The 6,000-nt window shown below is 40.8% G+C and overlaps 1 protein-coding gene across 1 annotated transcript in view; it reads left to right on the top strand.

Moving 5' to 3' along the window:
• Positions 1-272: 272 nt before the first annotated feature.
• LOC139749447 (pseudouridylate synthase RPUSD2-like) overlaps positions 273-6,000 on the top strand; it is a 623,283-nt gene continuing 617,555 nt past the window's right edge. Inside the window, exon 1 of the mRNA XM_071663310.1 lies at positions 273-349. The gene's annotated coding sequence lies outside the window, so the exon portion shown is untranslated. The remainder of the gene's footprint in view (positions 350-6,000) is intronic.

The raw sequence follows: 6,000 nt of genomic DNA, 5'->3' as shown, positions 1-6,000 counted from the left end.
CAATTCACCATGTTTGTTACTATTCCAGTTATTTAAGTTCTTGGCAGTAAAATGAAGGTCTCCTGTCCGACAAGATGGCTGACTATTGCATTGTGGGTAGGCTCGTGACGTCATAGAAAAACAGTACTGTCCAATCTTCCCGTGGCGACCTGTGTCAGTGAGCGTGATTGGTCAGTTGTTTTAAACTCGCCCTGATTGGTTGAATTTGAAGCGGCCGTTTGCATTCTCGTTAGGCGTAAACAAACCTCTAAGTGTGTAGTAGTGTTGGGAGGTGCACGTGAGAGGTGGGGGGAAGTGTTTGATATGGGCTTTATGGATACCGTGGACGACTACAGCTCCTCACAGGCAGGTGAGTATGATGATGATGTAGGGCGAGTGTGGGCTGTACTGGGGAGCATTAAGCCTTGAGGGTAGTGATCAAGTTGGCCCCGTGATCATGGCGGTGGGACCTTCCCTTCACGACGCTACGATTCTTGAGCATGACGGTACGACCCCTGTGTCCCCAAGCATGACGGTACGACCCATGTATCCCCAAGCATGACGGTATGACCCTTGTGTCCCCAATTATGACGGTACGACCCCTTGCATCCTTGATCTTGACTACGACCCTTGTATCCCCTAGCATGACTGTACGACCCCTCCATCCTTGAGTATAACGGTACGACCCATGTATCCCCTAGCATGACGGTACGACCCCTTGCATCCTTGAGCATGACAGTACAACCTTAGTATCCTTGAGCATGACAGTACGACCCTTGTTTCCTTGAGCATGACGGTACGACCTCTTGCATCCTTGATCGTGACAGTACGACCCTTGTATAATTAATTATACGACCCTTTATTTATGATGTCGTACACCTCATACCCAAGTATCCAGCTGCCGTGCTCAAGGATCGGTGTACCATCTTGATTTTAACATTTTTGTCCTCCATAATGTACGATAGATTAAACGTGAAGGAATTTTTTATTGTGCGTTTTGAGTTTCGTTAGTAACTTTAGAAGACAAGCTACTACATATGGACATTATAGATATGATAGATTTGGTAAATATTGAACATTTGCTGGCTAACAATATTTTTTTTTTTTTTTTTTTAGAACATTGGTACTCGTATTGTTGATATTTTTTTTTTCTTTTGGTAAATACTTTGGTTTTTAGATTTAATGATGGGCTTATTAAAAGATAAAAACATAACTAACGTAATCTAGACACTCTGACCATGCAAACTCGACTATCCAACACCTTAGTCAGTTGTGGTGGGGAGGTGTGTGGCTGAACAGGTACCGGGCAAAATTCGTAACTTCGATAGAATTCTTAAATACTTTTTACCCTTGTCTATTCCTTTTTCCCTTTCGTAATCATCATTATATTTAAGGCCCAGCCTTAATGTGGACTTTTGTCCGTGACTGGAACCTCCAACGTAATAAAAAAAAAGAAAGAAAGAAGAGGAAAAATAAGCGTATTGCATATTGCCCTCAAAAAGTAGGAGCAACAGAGTATATCTGGCAAGGATCATGCCTCGTGGTCACATTTGCTAACGCTGCCTGGAGTAGCTGGGTAAAGCTGAGCGCTTGTACAGATTACGTGTATATCGTTAACAGTTAGTGCGATATGTTATAGTCGCCTTGATACAGAAAGCACTTGATATATCATCTTGCATTATAAAGTGAGTTACGAGGCAGTTACGATACTTTTTATGATAAGTTTGATAATAAAGTGTTGTGTTGTCCTTGCTTCGCTTGGTGCAAGGTAAATACTGTCTAGAAAATTATGATAAGGCTTAGCGAAAAATATCGCTGTTGCCTTTGTTAAGAATTCCAGCAACATCCAACTTTTATTTCGTTTTTGTACAGGACTCTTACGGGTCTTCTGCAAAAGTCTGGATATTTCCTTGTAAAATGAGAGATCAGGTTTGAAAAATGGATGTGTTGGTACGGATCGCTCAGAATCTTGTCCTTAGGGCATAGAAGAGAAACACCTCAGATACATGTCATCTTTTTATTTATTTTATTCTCTACCCCTCTGAGGCATCGCTTGTATAATCTGTAAATTAATTTTGATTCTGTGATTGTAGAATTATAATACTTCAAAACTAAAAATTTGAGTAAATAGAAAAATGATGCCACTGGACCAGAAAAGTTTTGAAATAGGGTCATAAGTTTTAATATTTCAGAAAGTTGAGTGTTCAAGCTCGTGTGTAATATGGAAGTGTACAAATATTCTCTCAAAACGAGTAATGAAAAAATATTTGTAGTTTTATCTACGAGTTGATGTTACTGAAAACAAACATGCCACATTATGAAAACAATTATTATTATTATTATTATTATTATTATTATTATTATTATTATTATTATTAATACTATTATTATTTGTTGTTGTGCAGTTACTGAACGTGACTTCTGCTTCCTTGTAAGAAATGTGAAGAAATTCCAGCACACATAATGGTTTACGTTTTGCATTTCCGTGAAGCTGTGAATGTTGACAGTTGCCATGTCGCTCTTTTAACATGTAAACAATACGTTGGACGGGGCTCTCGCGTTTTCATTGTGTTACGTTCCTTTGTCTGGGTAATCTGTCGGCGTTTTTTGCTGGCGAATTCATCAGCACTTCTGGGTAATCCGGTGGAGACTTGTTGACGAGCGAACTTTTCGGGGAAGAATTCGCTTTTATACACAAGAAGTTTTCATTGGTTATATTGTGATCAGTTCAAGAACTTCATTTATTAATGAAATTGTTCTGTGGGTAATTTTGCTCTGGCGACAGAGAAAAACGGTAGGTGCTACGCGCTAGCGCATCGTAATGGCAAAATCTTTAGTCTCTCTCTCTCTCTCTCTCTCTCTCTCTCTCTCTCTCTCTCTCTCTCTCTCTCTCTCTCTCTCTGTTGGGTTGTACATTCATTAGTGTCTCACAGCAGACTGTTATATCGGCTGAAGTTTTGTGATTTGCCTCTCAACTTCATCTTATCAAATCTCATTTCATTATCGGGTTCAGGTCTCCCACAAATTGAACATTCACTTTCCAAATGTCTGTTAAATAAGTATCTCATTATTTCCCGTCTATACTTTTTTTTTTGTTACGTTTTCTCCTTCCAGTAATATATGAGACTCGATGTTTCAAAACGAGTTTCAATTAGATCTTTTTACCAACAAAATTTAAGTCAGTTGCATTAAATAATACTACGTTAAGAAACCTAATATGTTTGATTGTTTTGGGTGAATTCTTAGATCGGGCCTAAGTTGGTCCTTCGTTGAGGCTTCCGCTCAGAGCAAGTAGTGGTTGGCTGTTACTTTGATATAACTTTATTTCGTGTTTTTGTTGAGATCGAGTAAGGTGAGTGTTCGCAGGCGAGGTACCTTATGTGCTTGTACGTCGCTCGCTTGAGTTGAAAAGTTCGGCTGGAGCGCGCCTGGTTTGGATGCTTGTTGGTAGCATCGGCTCTCTCACTTGACTGCTCTAAGAACACAGTTGTATTGGTGAAGATCTGGTTGAGGCCGCTGGATAAGCTCCAGGTCGGGGAATCATTCATTGGGCACGTAGGTGAAGCTTGTGGTTGGGTAGGCTCATGGTGAGTAACTTAAGATACCATTGGTTGTAGGAGACTCACAGTGAGTACCAGAGGTAGACTCTCATTGAGACCCAGGGTTCCCTTGGGTCGAGAGAGAGAGAGAGAGAGAGAGAGAGAGAGAGAGAGAGAGAGAGAGAGAGAGAGGGAGCTATTGTTGAGTTCTTTAGGGTGATCTTGGATGGAATAGAAGTTGGTTCACACAAATGCATCATCTCGTGCTGCTTAGAACGCTTAAACACGCACGCACACACACACACACACACACACACACACACACACACACACACACACACACACACACACACTCTCTCTCTCTCTCTCTCTCTCTCTCTCTCTCTCTCTCTCTCTCTCTCTCTCTCTCTCTCTCTCTCTCTCTCCAAAGAAAAGCCGTAGAATAAACGTCTTATGATAACCCCAGCTGGTAAAGAGGTTGTGTGGAGTGGGTTATATCATCCATGGGAATATGATGGGCAGAGAGCCTCGTGTAGTACACGTTGTTACAGTTGTCTTCCATGTACCAATGATTGTTTTAGTTATATATTATATCATACTCAGTTTTCTTTAAGGAATAATATGTTCAGTTTTTGAAGTTACGTTATCCAGTGTACATCATATTGTTTTGAGAGTCTTATTATTGTGTTGAAGAAATAGATTTTGTTTATTGAGTGTAAACAAAGTTTAAATATTTTCAATGTTATTAAAATTATGGAATGACATAACATATTTAAGAGAGAAGAGAAAGTGATATGAAGAATTTGTATAGAAACTGGAAGAAGGCCAAGGTCAATGCTTTCTTACAGAATGGCCATAGAGGAAGGATGTGATACAAAGCTGTTTGTAAATGTATAATGTAATCTGTACACACCTCAGTCATTTCAAATAATTATGTTATATAATTGAGGCCAGTATATTTGCCAGAGTTGTTAAGTAAAGTAAGATAGAGAGAGACCTGTGTATCAAGTATAAATTGCATTATTTATGTTACGAGAGAACCATGTTTATTTTTGCTATTATAGATATATCTTTATATGTGTCTGGTATTTTATCAACGTAACAAGAATCAAAAGTAGGTATATAATTACGACCGTCAGCTGTCATGTGTTAGCCAGATGGTAAGGGAACCTGTGTCTAGCCCATATCTCTCTGTTAACAGAAGCTTTTATTTCAGAGTTATGTCTTAATGGGCCTGTGGGCTGATCATATTCCATTGAATGCAAGGGTTGGAGGCAGAACGTAACGGTTCCAGCCTGCCAGCCATGAGCGCCCAATATAAATACGTATGGTGGATGGGTTATGACCGGTCCAAGACCCGGGAAGGATGGGGGAAAGAAAAGGGACCTCCTGGAGGAAAGAAAATGAAAAGAAAACATTGTAGAAAGAAAGGGTTTGAACGAAGGAAGAAAAGACCAGTGTTAGGTATGGGAATAAAGGTGGGAGAGGCGAAGGGATTTGGTGGAGATTTGCGTGAGGGCGTTGGTGGAGTGAGGATGTAAGGAGGAAAGAAGATGAATGAGGGTGGGGTTCTTACAGGAAGACGTGGCAGGGAGAGAGGTTTGGGTTGGTTTGTGTGTGTGAGAGAGAGAGAGGATGGCATCTGTTTATGGGAAACATAGGGTGATGGAGAGGCTGGTGGATGGGTGGAGCGCATTACCAAGTTGGGTCATTAAAGGGTATATATACCCTGGGAGGCTCTGGGATAGGTGCACGTGTGGGAGGACTGTGGGTGGTAGGGTGGTGGTGCCGCACTTTCCTCTCCTCCTGTACTATCACATGGTGATACTTAGACTAAACTAACACATTGCGTAAGTTTTATGTTCTGATTTTCTACTTGGTGTAGTTTCTCTCTCTCTCTCTCTCTCTCTCTCTCTCTCTCTCTCTCTCTCTCTCTCTCTCTCTCTCTCTCTCTCGTCAGTCGTACGCGGTGCGTGGCATTTTATGGCATCGCCCTGGTGGTGTTGGTGGTGGACCCCCGAGGTAATTAGATACCATTATTGGGTCATGATATTGTCGGGAGGGAAGTATGATTCCAATATTCATTGGCCATGCTTTCAGGCTGGGAGAGAAATACGTGACTCCAGTTTTTGTTAAATATTTTTTTTTTTTTCTGGGGATGAAAGAGAACATTAGGGGGAAACGCGGTATGACCCATATAGGGGGAAAAACTAATCCCAGGGACTCTCCGTTCGTGGAGAACTGAGTTTATTTTTTCCTTTAGGTTATTATGGTAATTATTGTTCTTATAGTATATTCTTGTAAGGAAATGGACCGTGACTTGTATGCCATATATATATATATATATATATATATATATATATATATATATATATATATACACTAACCTCCAACAGGCAGAATCGAACCCGGGACCCCTGCGTTGTGGTGATCATAGCATAGCCGGAGTGCTCCCGCCTCCTACACAGGGGTCCCGGGTTCG

Source organism: Panulirus ornatus, chromosome 7 (genome assembly GCF_036320965.1).
Source record: "Panulirus ornatus isolate Po-2019 chromosome 7, ASM3632096v1, whole genome shotgun sequence".
Classification (NCBI taxonomy): domain Eukaryota; kingdom Metazoa; phylum Arthropoda; class Malacostraca; order Decapoda; family Palinuridae; genus Panulirus; species Panulirus ornatus.
Note: the sequence above shows the minus strand (reverse complement) of the source record. Positions and strands in the feature narration are given on the sequence as shown.